Below are 17565 nucleotides of genomic sequence, written 5' to 3'. Positions count from 1 at the left end.
TGAGCCACCAGTGTGGATCCTACTATTTCCTATATTAATCTATGCACATACTTATATAGTAATTTAAAACTGAGAGAATACAAGCAAGATGTACAGTGATGATATTGTCCTGTCAGAAATTCAAGTTAGTAATGTAAATTTCTTCTTAAGAATATACACAAAAAATACTTAAGAAGAAATCTGATGATGTGTGTGTATATGTGTGTGTGTGTGCTGTTGCAATATGTTCCACATATAAGCACTGTGCAAGGTGTCCAGCCATTCACAGTTATTGCATGAATATCTGCCTTGACTACCAACACATGGACAATGTCTAAGAATCCACTCTAGGTGTCCCTATGAAGAGGTATATACTCATCCTCATCCCTAGCATTCATATGAGTGTCATTTTGGAAAGTAGTCTCCGCACTTTAGTAAGCTGCAAGGCAAGCACTATACCATGAGCCACCTTTCCAGTCCAAGGATTAAGATTCTTGTCTGTAATTTGATCAAAGGTATGTCTCTTTATGTAGGCTACTAAAAATGTGTTTACTAATTTAAAGTCAATACATAAATTCTATTTCCATCTCTTTAAAAAATTGTTCTGTAAATTGATCAGAAGCATGGATTTTGTGGCTAGATAGGTCATTGCACATCTGTATCTTTCTTCTTCTCTCTCTTTCATGTTTCTCATAAATAATATGATTGCTCCATAATTATCCTAATTTGTATTGCTTTTATATTTTCAGTGATATCATTTCACTTTCTGTCCTGCCATTTCCCAAATCAGCACCACATAAACAGAAAAATATGGAAGTGGTGCTGTGTCTCAAGAGGTAGAGCACTTGCCTTGATTTGAAGAGCTCAAGGACAGTGCCCAGGCCCAGAGTTCAGGCCCCACAACTAATTTTTAAAAAAATGTAAATCCTTTATAATTCTACTACCAGATCTGACTGAAATCAGTGGAATCACACTTTTCCTGTACAATGAAGGAATAGGTCCAGGCTAGGAAAGCAACTAGAGAAGGCAGGCTGATTGTATCTGTGACAAATCTTTTTGGAAAATGGTATCGAGTATTACTTACTGGTGATCCGCTTGTGCTGGAAGCATGATTCTGAACTATTGCTTGCTGATTCTGAACTATTGTTTCGATCATTATATTCTCCAAGAAGAAAAGTGAAATTTAATTGATAGCAAAGGACTACTAATACATTTTGACTTCTCATTAAGCATCTTCAATAATCAAAATCACCTAAAGATAATAAACAGGACTACGTTTTTAGATGAAAACAAGTGTCTTTTTAAAAAACAAGGAATTTAAGTATTTATGCAAAGGACTTGTATTGTACTACTGAATTATACATTTATTTCTCATTTGAATACCAATAAATTATGGATCTATTAGAAAGCTCTTAAAGCTCATATGTTGAATAGTGAGTTCTCTTACAGAATATCATGGTATTTCCCAAATCATTTACATAGAAGGTATTGTTTCCTATTTTCTCATTCCTAAGAATAAGCTGTACATGAAGATACCACTGGTCCTCATTTTCAGTCTGTACTTTGAATATGGAGGAAAATCTTTCTCTGCTCTCTATCAATCCTTACTCTCCAAGTAGAATAATTTAGAATAGTAAAAATGGAAAAAGAGAAAATAAATCATGGTGAAAAAATATATACCGAAAATTCACCGGATTTTTCTGACCAGTTCAACCGACGTGAACTATACGGGAAACTCATTGACACCTCATTCCAGCTGGTACTCAAAGTCTCTGGTTAGGCAATTCTGATGAAGACAAGGAACAAGATGAAAAATTGAGAAATGGTATCAATTACAAGACAAAAATGGAGAAGTATCCAAGTAAATTTCTTCTTTGGGATGCCGAAATTAATCGGCTTACTACAGTGCAGAGACTACTTTCCAAAAAGGCCACTCATATGAATACTAGGGATGAGGATGAGTATAACCCTATTCATCGAGAAGCCTACAGTGGACAGTTAGATATTGTCCATGAGTTGGTAGCTCAAGGCAGGTAGCCATGCAATAACTGTGAATAGCTGGACACCCCTGCACAGTGCTTATATGTGGAATAATACCAGAGTGGATTCTTTCTTACTTCATCATCATGCAGATACAAATGCCCAAACTAAAGTCCTCTTGACCACATTGCATCTTGCTGCTGGGAATAGAAATAGCAAAGATATGCTGTACCTACTTCTGTTGAACCATTATATCAAACCAGGTCTGAAGAACAGCTTGGAAGAAACTGCCTTTGATATTGCCAAAAGGATAAGTATGTATCACTACCACTTTGAAGTTGTGAAAGTCTTTACAAATTGTTCTCCTAAATCGAAATGGTTTGGTTAAGTTCCTTAAATTTCAAAAATGCCAGTTCATACTTTGTGTCCCTAGAAAAGTCATAATGGTTTGGTTAAATTTCTTTTTTTAAATTTTATTTTATTTATTTATTTTTTGTGAACATACTGTGCAGAGGGGTTACAAATATATGGGGAGGATAATGTGCACATTTCTTATCAAGCATTGCAACCTCCTCCTTTGTTTACCCTTCACATCACTTCCCAGGCTCCCCCCTCCCCCCCAACCCCCACCTAATCCTCGCCCCCTCTTCCCACCCCCCCGCACCAATGTTGTAAAGCTCGTTTTCGACATGACAACTTATACTTCTCATTGTTGCAACAGGTCCACCTGTACACTTAAACGACTTGTTTTTCCCCATCTCCTCCACAAGTTATACTGACATCAAAAATAGTGAAAGCAGGGGTTGAACTGTGGGGGAGGGACATACAAAGCAACAAAGAGGTAATCTTATAAATGCGTTAGAAACACATGCATGAAAGAAAAAAACCATTAAAATACATATCTAAGCGTTCATTTTCCTGACATCACATTATCTGACCTTTTCCGCTTGACACATATATATACTAGGTATTACAAATAAGGGAAACCATGGGACCTATGTTTCTTTGGGCCTGATTTACTTCACTTAATATAATTTTTTCCAAGTTTTTCCATTTCCTAACAAATGGGGCAATGTCATTCTTTCTGATGGAGGCATAGACTTCCATTGTGTATATATACCACATTTTCTTGATCCATTCATCTACTGAGGGGCATCTGGGTTGGTTCCATATCTTAGCTATGATAAATAATGCTGCAATAAACATAGTTGTGCTGGTAGCTTTAGTGTGGTCTGGTTTGTAAACATTTGAGTAAATGCCCAAAAGTGGGATTATTGGGTCATAGGGGAGCTCTATGTGAATTCTTTTGAGGAAACAAAGTGGATGAACAAGTTTACATTCCCACCAACAATGAAGGAAGTTTCCCTTCTGTCCACATCCCCTCCAGCATCTGTTGTTATTAGAGTTCTTCATTTTTGCCATTTTAACTGGAGTGAGGTGGTATCCCAATTTTGTTTTGATTTGCATTTCTTTTATGGCTAGGGATGTTGAGCATTTGTTCATGTGTCTATTGGCCATCCTTATTTCTTCCTCAGAGAAGTTTCTCTTCAAGTATTTAGCCCACTTATTTATTGGGCAGTTGTTTCTTTGAGGATTTGTTGCTGGCAGATTTAATTTTTTTGAGTTCCAAGTATATTTTAGATTGAGACCCTTGTCCATTGTATGGCTAGTGAAGATCTTCTCCTAATCTATGGGCTTTCTATTGATTATGCTCGCTATGACCTTTGCCATGCAGAAGCTCTACAACTTCATGCAATCCAATTTGTCTAACCTTTCTTTGATTGGTTATGTTTCCAGGTCTCTATTCAGAAAATTTCGTCCTGAGCCAAGGAGAGCTAGGGTTTCACCTATACCATCCTGTAATGTTTTGAGAGTGTCTGCTTTGACTCTGAGGTCTTTGATCCATTTGGAGTTGATTCTGGTGCAGGGTGATATATAATGATCTAGCTTTACTTTTCTACAAGTAGTTAACCGATTTTGCCAGCACTATTTAGTAAAGAGGCTGTCTTTCTTCCATTCTCTTTTTTTAGCTCCCTTATCAAAGCTTAGATGGCTATAGGTCTGTAGGTTCATTTCTGAGTTTTCAATTCTATTCCATTGGTCTTGAAGTCTATTCTGATGCCAATACCAAGCTCTTTTGATTACTATGGCTTTATAGTAGAGTTTGAAATTTGGTACTGGTATTCCTCCAGCAGTGATCTTTCCGTTGAGGAGCGTTTTTGCTATTCGGGGTCTTTTATTGTTCCATATGAATTTTGGATTGCCTCTTCTACGTACTTGAAAAATGAGGTTGGAATTTTGGTAGGTATCTTATTGAATTTGTAGATAGCCTTGGGAAGTGTTGCCATTTTCACGATGTTAATCTTTCCAATCCAGGAGCATGGTAGGTTTAACCATTTTCTAAGTTCTCTGTTAATTTCCTTTTTCAAGATTTTAAAGTTTTCATTATAGAGATCTTTCACTTCTATGGGTAAGTTAATTCCTAGGTATTTTATTTTTTGAGGGGCTATTACAAATGGAATTGCTTTCCTAATTTCAGCCACACATTTCTAATTGCTGGCATACAGAAAAGCCATTGATTTTGGAGGGTTAATTTTATTCCCTACTACTTTCCCAAAGTTTTGAATCAGCTTGAGTAATTTGGGAGTGGAGTCTGTTGAATTCTTTAAATACAAGATCATGTCGTCCGCAAACAGGGAGAGTTTTATTTCTTCTTTCCCTATTTGGATCCCCTTAATATCTGCATCTTGTCTTATTGCTGTAGCTAGGCATTCTAATACTAGATTGAAGAGAAGTGGAGAGAGTGGGCATCCTTGACTTGTTCCTGAGTTAAGAGAAAATGGCTTTAGTTTTTCACCATTAAGTATAATGTTGGCTGTAGGTTTGTCATATACAGCCTTTATTGTATTGAGGAATGTTCCATGGATTCCTAATTTTCCCAAAACCTTCATCATAAAGGGGTGTTGGATCTTGTCGAATGCTTTTTCTGCATCTATTGAGATAACCATGTGGTTCTTATTCTTGTTTCTGTTGATGTGATGAAAAATATTAATTGATTTGCGTATATTGATCCAGCTTTGCATCCCTGAAATGAATCCTGTTTGATCGTGGTGTTTGATTTTTTCAATGAATTGTTTAAGTTGATTGTCCAAAATTGTGTTGAGAAGTTTTTCATCAATGTTCATCAAAGAAATGGGTTCATAGTTTTCTTTCTTTGATGAGTCCCTGTCTGGTTTTGGGAAGAGGGTTATGATGGCTTCATAAAATATGTTCGGTAGTGAAGGCAGCGATAGAAGGGTCTTGTTTTTTAATCCAACTAGACAGTCTATGTGGCTTAATTGGAGAGTTAAGTCCATTAAAGTTAAGAGAAAGGAATCAGATGTATTTGGGAATTCCTGCCATGTTATCCACCTTTTTAGGGGGTGCGAAAACTGGCTTCTTCCTATGGTTCTAGGAATCTCAGTTTCGGTGCAGTTTCTTGGCCTTTATTGTGTTCTTGTTGGTTTAATACGTGTAGGACATTTTTAAGAATCTTTTGTAGGGCTGGATTGGTGGAGAAATATTGTTTGAATTTTTCTTTGCTATGGAAGGTTTTTCTTTGGCCTTCAGTTATGAAGGAGAGTTTAGCTGGGTACAGTATTCTTGGTTGATAGTTGTTTATTTTTAGGGCATGGCATACATCATTCCAGGCTCTTCTTACTTTGATTGTATCTGCTGAGAAATCTGAGGTGATTCTAATTGGTTTCCCTTTATAGGTGATTATCCTTTTCTCCTTGACAGCTTTAAGCATCTTTTCCTGGGTCTGAGTTGATCCTGTGTGGATTATAATATGACAGTGGAATGTCCTATACTCGTCTGGTCTATTTGGGGATCTAAAAGCTACTTGTATCTGAATAGGCCTATCTTTGTCCATGTTTGGGAAGTTCTCTGCTAGGATGCTGTTAAACAAATTTCCTAGGCCATTAATTTCTGTTTCTAGGTGGTCCTCTACACCCAATATCCTTAGATTAGGCTTTCTCATGGTGTCTTCCAAGTGTTGGATAGATCTATCATATTTCTTGGACTTTTCTTGGATGGATATATGCTCTTACTCTATAATATCTAGGCTGTCTTCAATCCCTGAGATTCAATCTTCTGCATGCTCTAACCTGCTGTTAAGATTTTCTACTTTGTTTTTTATCTCTTTTCCTTCTAGTTGGTCAGCATTGATGGCTTCAAATTCTTTGTTGAAGCTTTGTTTTAGATCTTGTATGAACTTCTTTACTTCCTTAATTTGGTGTTCAGTGTTTATTCTAAAATCACTTAGTTGATTGGTTATGGTTTCCTTGGACTCCCATTCCTTCTGTTGGGTTCCATTCAGGATTCCCTTTGTGGTCCCCCTGACTTCCTTCAGCTCTTTGTTAATGGATTTCACTAATGCCTTTAGTGATATTTCTGTATTCTCTTCCTGCTTTCTCAATTCCTGTATTACTCTTTGATTAGCTTCCTCCCGTTCATGGAATTCCTATAGTTCTCTTTGAGTGTTCTCAGCCTGGTCATGCCATTCCTGCCTTTCTCTTTGAGTATTATCAAGCAGCTCTCTCAAATCCTGTATCAATTTTTGAGTAGCTTCCTCACGCTTATGATATTCCTGTGTAAACTTTTGGATTGTCTCCTCTCTCTCCTTATCATGCTCATACAGAGTCCTTTTTAGGTTTTCAATCTTTTCCTGCATTGACCTTTTGTTTGCCTCCTCTCTTTCCATATCACGCTCATGAAGAGTCCTTTGTATGTTTTCAATCTTTTCATTTATCCCAATTACCAGCAGTGTTTGTAGAGCTATTTGGGAACTCTCCTCTGGATTATTCATTATCTGTTCTGTCTCCTGATTATCAAGATTGGGAATTGAGATACCCGGACTTGCCATTTTTCTTATGTTTTTCTGGCTTTCTCTGCCCATATGAGATGAAAATAGCACCAGTTTTGTGCTAGAACACTCTTTTAAGGCCAGCATCAACCAATGTCTGAATTTGCACAGTCTATAGTCTACAGATACAATCTAGTTCAACAGATACATCGATTCAACATCAAACAATATATGTTAATGGGCTACGAACCGTAAAGAAGAATTTGGAAAACCAGAAATTATTAGGGTTAGGGAGAGATGTGGGTAAAAAATCTGAATAGATTGATGTGGGGAGGCACAAGGACAATTAACTAAGTCCTAATCTCAAAGCAGGAAATAGATTGGGTAGGATGAAAGTAGAGAGAGAGAGAAAAAGAAGAAAGGGAAAGTGAAAAGAAAATAGACCAGAAAGAATAGAAAAGTAAAAATTAAAAATATTATGCAGAGCCGAAATCAATCTATTTAGAGAAAAATGTGAATATAGTGGGAGAAGGGGAGTGATATAAAGGAGATGTGAAAAACTTAAAAATAAAAATGGTTAAAATATTGTATAGGTTTAAAGAGGTAGTACTTCTATTAAGGAATTTAAGTCTCAGAGGTTTTGAATTGAGTAATAAAGTTGTAGATTAAGTATGTACACAAAGGGGGATAGGGTCTAATAGTCAACTACTGGTTTATCTGAGGATGTTCAAGACAAGAGTTAAGTCACATGAAGAAGAACGAAAGAAAGGAAAAGGTGAAAAGGATAAGAAAGGAAGAAAAGAAGATCAGAAGTTTAGTAGAGCTAAACAAAAAACAAAAAGATAATTAAAAAAGAAAAAAAAGAGAAAGAAAACAAAAAAAGAAAGAAAAACACACACTCACATATCACTAAAATAAAAATTATGAGGAAAAAAAGTTACTGGAAAACAATTTTTTTTCAGAAAAGGCAAAACTTAAAGATTAAAAAAGTTTTAGAAAAGAAAAAAAACAATTTATATAAGGTACGAAGAAGAAGAAGAAGAAGAAGAAGAAGAAAGAAGAAGAAGAAGAAGAAGAAGAAGAAGAAGAAGAAGAAGAAGAAGAAGAAGAAGAAGAAGAAGAAGAAGAAGAAGAAGAAGAAGAAGAAGAAGAAGAAGAGAAGAAAAGTTCTTTGATTTTTTTGGGAGAGGTGGGGAAAATCCTGTATCTCCCTTGTGTCTGTAACCAACCTCTTGTTGGATTCTCTGGTCTGCTTGTGGTCCTGTGGCTTGGTTGGTTTCTTAAGTCAGTTTGTTCGAGCAGGCAGAAAAATGCTTTGCTTTACCAATGATTTTGTGATCCTCCTCACAGGCTAGTTCAATAGGAGGCCGATCTTCTTTGAGAATCACAAAAGAGGAGGATGTAATGATGAGGCTAGTTTCTGGGTAGACTTGAGGCCTTTCAACAAACAGTAGCTTTTCCCGGGGATTTGTTTGTGAAAAACTCACGGAGCCCAGCCTGGAGTCATTCTCAGGGTTTCTGTTTACTGAATTTAAATTAATTGTCGAGGCTGCTAGAGGGAGGGGCAGCCTCTGGCTCTGATTACCCAGTGAAGAATACCACTCCTAGGGCTGGCACCCAAACTGGGTGACTTTTCCCTGGGTGGAGCTGAGTCTGGCAAGTCACGCCGCCGTTAAGTTCTTGTGACCTGCTAAATGACTCGTTTTATTCCAAGGCCTGAGTTGGAGCTAGCAGCTCCACTGAGCTTTTTCGGTTTCCAAGATGGAGATCTCCAGTACGGTGGGGCGGCCAGAGGCGGGGTGGCCTTCCCTCCTCTGCTCCCTGAGAAGGAGTGAGGATGTCGGGCTTCTACTCATGCTGAGTCTTGATTCCTGGGTCGTCTCTGGTCTGCAAACTGCAGGATGAAGATGTCTGTTCCTTGTCGGTTCTTGCTGGTTTTGAGTGGAATCCACTCGCACGCTACATCTGGTTCCTTCGTCCCTGACTCTCTGTGGCTCAGGTATGGTGCCTGCGATCACCACCGCCGCCACCACTGCCACCGCCACAGCGGCTGCTGGCAAGAGCTCAGATCTTTCTACTTTCCTGGATTTTCCCTCTCTGGCCTGACTCTCTGTCCTGTGATGGCACACATGGTGTGATTCTCTGGCTTAGGACTGTTTACTGGAACACCAAACCTGCTTTCTATGCAAGAGCTTCTTTAGACTCCAGCTTCTCCTCCACCATCTTTCCGGAACTCTGGTTAAGTTTCTTAAATTTCAAAACTGCTCGTTCATCCTTCATGTCCCTACAAAATATTTTCACAATGCAAAGCAACAGCAATATCTTACTTTAAAAAGTCATGGATTCCATGTTATTCTTCCAAGTGAATTGCCTGACATTGATGTCAAAATGTATTCAAGAGTTGTTTGTATACATCTATAATGTTTTCTGCAGAGTTTGTGATTTTTTTAAATCAGAAATAATTTTAACTTATCTGTGGAAATGAATAGTACAGAAACTAAAGTTATTCCTGATGCTTGTCTGAAAAAAGTATATTTATGTTTGTATAATGCCCATAATCTATTTCCTTCTCTCCTAGATATAATATTTTGAATTCTACGTTGTTTTATAATATATAGGTTAATTAATAAATGTGTCCATTCAAATTGCATTCCATATCGAAAAAATTTAAGATTTTTTTCCTAGGTCCTTATAGTATTTTATTTCTTTGGGATAAGATGACAATGTTATCTAATTTCAAGTTTTGTAAAGATTATGCTATGTAAAGGTCTTTCTAAGGTAAAGATTTAAACACTGATTTCAAACTAACCTTTAATTCTATGAATTATATATGTTGTTACCATTGTATTCTTGTAATCAACTTTTTAATAACTGTTTTTCATTTCTTGCATCTGAAAAATGAAAAATATGGAATACTTCACAAATTTTTATATGATCCTCGTGCAAGAGCCATGTTAATCTCTGTGTTGTTGTCATTTGGTTAGACCAGCTGCTGAAGCACGTAGTATCCTCTAAATTTAAGTAGTTAATGATGCAATCTTTATACAGGCATATATCCTTGGTTGCCTATTTGTAACAATGAACCCTTATTGTTCCTAAAAATGTTATTGATCATATTTCTCTAAATTTGTGTATAGTGGAAAAAAACTTACATTGTTTGGTGGATTGCTTATATTTGAAATTTTTCTGTCAATGACTATTTTGTCTTTTTCATTTTAAATTTTGAAGCCTTTATAGCTAAGTCCAAAGGTGATGGCTTTTCAAGTATTTACTTATCAACTGAGTTAGCTTTGTGGAGCTAATGGATTCAAAGTAAGCCTTCTTAAAAGCTACTTCTAAACTTCTGCAGCTTAAAATTTCCCAAATGAGGTCTCAATGGTACAATTGTCTACCTGACCCTTTACCCTTCTTCCATGTAGGAAGAGACCAACCAGAATATCTTACCGTAGCAGCATAGATTGTCTTACTGGAACAAAACTAATCTTAGTTACAAGGGATCATAGAGAGATGAACAGTTGAGAACGAATTGTTCAGAAAAGAAGGTATTTTATAAAAAAAGGCATGAGGATGAATATACCCCTCTTCATGGGGAAGCCTACAGTGGACACTTAGATTTTGTCCATGAGTTGGTAGCTAAAGGCAGATATTGAAAGTATTTTTTAAATACCTTTGTTTATTATACCAAACATTTCAAAAGTAACTAAAGCCAAGAAAGTGAAAATATTGTTCATATTGTTACATTTCAAAAGTAACTAAAGCCAAGAAAGTGAAAATATTGTTCATATGCATGATTACCTAATGTCTTAGCCTGTCTACAATCCAACTAGGCAGTAACTTACACTACTGACTTTCTACCAACAAATATTTCCATAGCTCCTGGACAAGTCCTTATGTTTCTCCTCGATATTAGGCCTTAAATTGGTAATGTTTTAATCACTGTGTTTCCTCTTGCCTCTAGGCTGTAAATCTCAAAATGGTAAATCTTTAGATCTAACTCTACCAAAAACTGAGGTAGAGATAATGGAACAATACTTTAAAACGGAGTTGACTTTGATACCCTAACCACAACAGAACAATGGAAAATAATTTCTTATATTATATACACTTATATATTTTTATTTATGTGTGCTGATCTTAAATTTCACACAGTGAAACTTACTAGAATTAGATGATAATTTGACAATTAAATTGATATTTATTCCCATAAATAGATTTGAATATAAATAATTAGGTTTAGAATATTAGAATATAAAAAGTATCAATGCAATGTCTTAGGTATAAACTTGTGATACCTTCTAAGTGTTCTTGGTCTTCTGAATTCACATGGTAAAAACACAGTATTGTTTTCCTCTAATCTATAAAGGATTTTAATCTGCTGCTCTGTTTATTGTTTTAAGTCGCTGGTCCCAAACTTTTTTTCTCCATATTTCTGAAACATTCTTACTGATTATACCAAAATTTTGCTGATATGATGTCTAAAAGCTATTATTCTTCTGCAGGACCCACGGGTCCTAGGATACCAGATCCCAGTTATCTGCATCATCAGATAACGAGAGCAAAACTTCTCACTTAGGCCCATGCAACATGCCAATAGAAAGTAATTGAAGACCCGTCTCAATTTCTCATTTCCTGTAATATTTCAGGTCCTTAATTCCTTGGAGGATTTAGCAGTAAGCTATTGTGAAATGCAAGTCTACTTAAAATGAAGATGAGATCATAAAATATGAGAGAATGTACTGTAATACAAATTTCAAATTACAGATGACAAGCCCATTTGAGTGAACAAAATCACAAATATCACAAGATTATTTTTAATACCCCTCTCCTAATGATTAATGAAAGATTTTAGCCCAGCATAAGTAGGTCAAAAAATACTTCCTGGAATGGTCGATCCATATTTGTTCTACCAAAGCTAGGAAATCTTGACTTAGAGGTGAAATATAATTTAGAAAAACTTTAATTGAGAAGATCCTTAGTGCTGCAAAATCCTGTTACTTCAGTAAAACTTGGTTCTCTAGTACAAAAATATTGTCATTCTCAAACCAATGATAACCTACATTTAATCTTCTGAAAGTATATTCCTTTTCAAATAAACATTTAAAAATCGCATTCGCCAGAATAACTCTTGACAAGTAGATGATAGTGACATTACAAGTTTTTCAATGTAAGGGTAAGTTACAGTACAATTGATTTATTTAGCCAGCACTAATCCCAAACAAGTTCAACCATTCATTAAAGTGTAGAAATATTACCCCCCCACACCATTGGCGTTGTTCAGTAGGTGCCTTCCAGAAATGTGTTAAACAGAACAGCATCCCATAATTTCAAACCCAAATACTAGCTAATAAAGTAAACTTCATCACATAAGAAGGTACATTTTAAAAAGTCACTAATAGTTGCCTTATCATGTGTTGTTTTATGTTTTCCCTGTCTAACATAGTAAGAAATATGACTTTAAGTATTGAATATGGGTACTCATCAGAGATATGACAAATATAAAATCTGTCTTCTATTTCTATCATATTCCTCTATAGTAGTAAATCTTAATTTTCTTCTTTTTCCAAAACTTATAGGTAGTAGAAAATATTAACCCATGTAGAATAAAATAATCACACCATTTTACAAAGCCATTTATAAAAACTGGTAGGAATAAATTCTAAGCCATTTTTAAATTTTCTTGTTGACTAAAGATTAATTTTCCAAATGGATGAGAATAAAATCATGTGTAGGTGCTTCACATCTCCAGTCTTGCAAATGAATTATGGAAATATAAGCTGACATCAGTTCATGTATATGTGGGATTGAAACTGCATGGGATGTATATAAACCTTTCAAAATATTAACAGACAGTTTAACAGAATGACTATCAAGAAATTGAAACCCGAGAGGAATAATGGTAAAGACATAGAATGAATGAAAAATGGAACAAGGGACAAGTATATCTAGAAAACTCAATATACGCATGAAGTGGTAAATCTGAAATGAATCTTGGAGAAGGGATTGGTTGAGAATGCTAGAAGGAGTGACTCTGATCCTGGAGCATTTGACAATTAGATGGACATATTTAATTGTAACAAATTTGCACAACCTTTGAAATTCAGTTAAAAAACAAAACAAACAAAAAACAAAAATCACAACCAAACAGCAATCTCTAGACAGTATGAATATGACCTATCAAAATTTTAGACAGTTAATGAAGGGCAGTCTTGGGAAAAGCAAACAAAGCTGTTCAAAGAGGGCAGTTTGGGGTAGGGGAGAATTTAGAACAGATTAAGTACATTGTCAAAGGTTATAAATGACCTACATCTACTGCAAATATTTTCATCTGCAAGTGCTCTTTGTCTGAACTGGACACTCCAGTCATGAGGCACACTTGATAGCTTGTGAAGATAGAATGGAAGAAACAAGATCAAGAACGCATTATTCCACTAGAGCGAAAACATTTTTCTATGTTTTCTCTCCTCTGTCTTCATTACTCTTTTTTCATACTTTTAATAAACTCAAGTGATTTTGAATTATATCTTTCCTTCTTTGTTCTGGCAAAGTAATTGTTCAAAATATTTCACTAAATTTTATTTCCCATTATTTACTATCATAGTGTTTACTTGTCCGAGTGAGTCCATTAAACTTCCCCTTTGCATTTGGTTGCCAGGAAAACTCAACATTTATGTTAATGAGGATAAAGTGTAATGCAAAACTTTGTCTCCAAAAAACCAGTCCAAGAACCTGTAATCACAAATATTTAGCTATAATTTTTTTTTCCTTTTTCTTTTACCTTGCAAATCTTCTCGTGTCTAAAGTTTCCTCAAAAATAAATACTCTACCTTGAGCGCATTGGCACCCACCCCTAGGTGTCTGGACAGGGAACAGACCTAAGAAAGGAGACATCCAGTTTCAAAGGTGAATCATCTGGGGTTGAGGAACACCCGAGAACTCTTCATTTGTTTGTTTAGCTTTACTTGATAATGTAACCCAGTTCTTGAATGTCAGTAGATTAGAATAAATTTAGGGCATTAAATATTAAAAATAAAACAAAAATAAATAAATACTCCACCACTTTTTGCTTCAATCACTTCTAACCTCAAAGATATATTTGCTAACAAGATGCTTAGAAGAAACCGAAGAATACTCCACTTTTATCTTCTTTCTTAAGACTCTCCTTAGATACCATATCAAGAACAGTGAAGTTACTCTTTGCAGAATTATTTCAATAGATTATTTTTCTCATGGTCTTGCATTTGCTCAACAAGATGTATGGAGCATAGAGTTAAATCACCCATTCCTTGGATTACAGTGTCTGTTAAAAGGCAATACTTCTATGTCCTACTTCTCTGTTCTCCTCTTAGCTCTTGACTGATTTCCAATTAATCACAGCTTCTTGGCTTCAGGTCTAGTAAAGCTGAAGGACTATAAGGCCTCCCGCACTGCTATATCTTCATGGTTTCTCTTTCAAAACTCTTTTATTTGGATATGGAATTTATTTTCATGTCTTTAATTTGTTCTGCAATACACTGAGCCAAATAGACTCTAAAATCACTTTAGGTTGCAAAAACATTAAGACAATCTATATCAATAAGTTTTGGTCTCCCACCACTGCAGAAGACAATACGCTTAGCTAGGGCTTCTAAGAACGCGTTTGCTTACCTTTTCAATTTTCCCAATTCTTTTCTGATCCCAAAAGTTTTTGGCTTATGTAATAAGAGAAGTCTTCACTATCTCATGTTAATAAGGATAATATTCTTGAGCTACTTAGAAATGTGAAATCATTGGTTTGAAGTATCCAATCAGATTTTTTTCTGTGTTTCACTGCTTCATGAGGAAAGACATTGTGGAAAGTATTACAAACAGAAAAGTGTAAACCCAATACCTTCTTTCATTGTGGAGGACACTCTCTCCCTAAATAATTTGAACCAAATTATCTTTTTCAGAAAATTACTGTTTGGTAATTGAAGTCAATTCACAAATTTTCATTTCTTATTTTTTTTAAAAACTTTGAGTTTAAATACCACTACAACCTTGTTTTTACCCAGTAAGAGTATTTTTCCTGGTTAAGGACAATTCTCAAGGGAACTTACATGATTTACAGCAAGGTTTGTGAGGTTTGTTGGTTTGGTGTGAAAAACAGCCATCTTCACCCACATTGCTCCCTCTCAGCTAAGTCTCTATGGATTTCTTTACATGAAAGCCTATTTTTCCAAGTAATTTTAAACTTTCTTAATAGGCTAAGTTGTGAAAAATTTGACCAATTAAAATTTACCTGTCATAAATTTTTAAACTTTTTTGAAATTCCTTTTTCAGAATCGCAAATTCACCAATCCTAATTCCAACTTTACCATAAAAACAGTTAATATGTTTTTTCCTGATATGCTCTCCATGAAACTATTATTTTCCAGTGGCTGTGTTATGCATGTATATAGTCATATGAGCGGATGCTGAGCAAAATGAACTCCAAGCTATGGAAACAGACATATTTATTTACAGTTGTTGTTTCTAATGTACAATGTGATTTCTATTTCCTCTATGGTTTATCCCCTGCTGTATTTGATTTTGGTACCCTGTGTATTGTGCATACATTTACCTTAATTAGGGAAGGGAACATGAACAACAAAATGGCAAGACAAAGGACAAAGGGCAAACCAATGCAATAGCAATACTCACAAGAAAATAAATTGGAAATGTACATTACAACTTGTGAGGCGTATTGGGGTGAATTAAAACTGTGAGAAAAATGAGAGAGGGGGTAATAAGTTTGAAAAGTTGTGTATTTACTAGCTTACAATTGTGCTTACCACTGCATATAACTTTGACATTATAATTAAATTTAAAAAATAAGCTGCATGAAATAAAATTTCACTGTATTGGTATAGTAAATATTATTCTTTATGTAGTAACTTTTTAAAAATCAGTACTATTTGACATCTAATTTGAATTAATTACCCATTTTTAATCAAAGGGCCATCAACTTGAATGTTATCCAACTAGGCAATATTTTCACAATATACTTGCCAATATTTTGAAAAAAGAATAAATTTAGTACTTTCTCGTACTAAAACAGAAAACACTTTAATTCTACGGAAACCCAGAACTTTTGAAAGTAAATAAGTTGTTAAGAGAACAGAATATATGTGTTCTTCAACATTCATATGAATAATAACTACTCATTTTGAAATAATGAACATTCCATACCTGAGAGATTCAAAATAGTATTTGTGTGCATGTTATGAAATTCTGCATTAGATGCATTTTCCAATGGGGTGTTACAGATAGAGAAATGAACAGAAAAATATCCACATTCTGGTATAGTATAAAACTATGAAACGTCAGTTAAAATTTGCCACGCCGACCCCAGTAGAGTCTGCTTAGCATGGGAAACCATCTATCAGACCATGATAGGGGCTTCGAGACCTATCTCTGAGTTTTGGGACTTCACCGAAGTCTACCTCAGAGAATGGGGCTTTACAGAAACCTATCTCCAAGTTTTGGGACTTCACCAAAGTCTACCTCGGAGAATAGGGCTTCTAAGAGGCCTACTCCTGGGAAAAGGCTGGCAAAACCCCTGGAAAAGATGTGTTTCTGCCTATCTTTTCCTCATAAGAGTGCCTATTAATCTTTTACTGCTTCTACTGCTCTTTGTACTTACTCATTGTCAACGTTCCCTTATTCAAAGCTCTTTCTTAAGAGTGTTGACGACTCCAATATCTGATGAGTGTCTTAAAAATATGACTAACTCACCAGAGTTAAGTGCTACCCTGAAACCCCTCTTATGGAGGCTAGTAGACAAGTTATAAGTAAATATAAAAGTATTGGGGGTTTCACAAAGTCACTTCAGCAGAAGGAATTGTTTGTAAGAGATTTACAAAAAGTTGTAGGCGCGGCTAGAACAGAAAGAATGTATGGCAATTGCTGAGATAACTACTTAGGAGAAAGAACTTCCTCATTTACTAAGAGACTTGCTAAATCTAAGTCTCCTTGGTGCTTACTATTAAAGAAGGAACAGGAAAGATCTTAATGGGACAGTTAAGGCCTCTATAGAATAAAGTAGTGGTTAATTGGTGACAATCATCGAAACCAATTGTATTTCTTAAAAATAGAGGTAAAGCCGGAAACAAGTGCCTATCAGGCGACCAGCTGGTGACCGCCCAAGAATGAAGCCCTGCAGCAAGATTATGTAACCTTTTGCCCTTTCTTATGGAGACTTTTTGCTATAAAAGTTTGTTATCCTCTGCATTAAATCGCACTCAGCACTCAGCACTCAGCATCCACTCCTAATGTGTGTGAGTTGTCTGTTTGCCATCTCCCCGTCCTATTCCAGGTTCCTCCACTAGGTATCCTCCGTCGTCCCGACAGAACCCGGTCCGCGGCAAAAATTAATTCTTCAAGAGTAAGCAATTGTTTAACAGATTAAGCTATTATTTCTATGACCATCAATCCCAAGGTTTATGCAATAAAGTCATCCTAGACCAACAGTTTCCAACTTGTAGGGTGCACTTCAAAATTCCCTTAATTCACATCACGAATAGCTTATCTCCATAGTGAAAAAATACTACACCTTTGCTAATGTGATGCCCTCCGTGTTCTGGAAAAAGCACCACAATAAACTGGGTTGCATCATTTTTCCTCCACTGGTATTCTTGCAAATATTATTTATATTTATACTTTTTAACTATCATAGATAAACAGGATGCTAATATCAGAAGATTACATTTCAAAGCCCACCCAGGCAGGAAGGTTCCCTAGATTCTTATCTCCAATAAACTTCT

At 35.7% G+C, this 17565-nt stretch overlaps 1 long non-coding RNA gene and 1 pseudogene across 1 annotated transcript in view; both read right to left on the bottom strand.

The window, feature by feature from the left end:
- The window catches only part of LOC138811573 (uncharacterized), a 64819-nt gene that overhangs the window by 23993 nt on the left and 23261 nt on the right, over positions 1-17565 (bottom strand). The gene's annotated exons all lie outside the window — the stretch shown is intronic.
- LOC138811575 (U6 spliceosomal RNA) lies at positions 9707-9806 on the bottom strand (annotated as a pseudogene).

The sequence above is a fragment of the Dipodomys merriami genome, unplaced genomic scaffold (genome assembly GCF_024711535.1).
Source record: "Dipodomys merriami isolate MVZ:Mamm:240054 unplaced genomic scaffold, mDipMer1.0.p SCAF_536, whole genome shotgun sequence".
NCBI classification, from domain to species: Eukaryota; Metazoa; Chordata; class Mammalia; order Rodentia; family Heteromyidae; genus Dipodomys; species Dipodomys merriami.
Note: the sequence above shows the minus strand (reverse complement) of the source record. Positions and strands in the feature narration are given on the sequence as shown.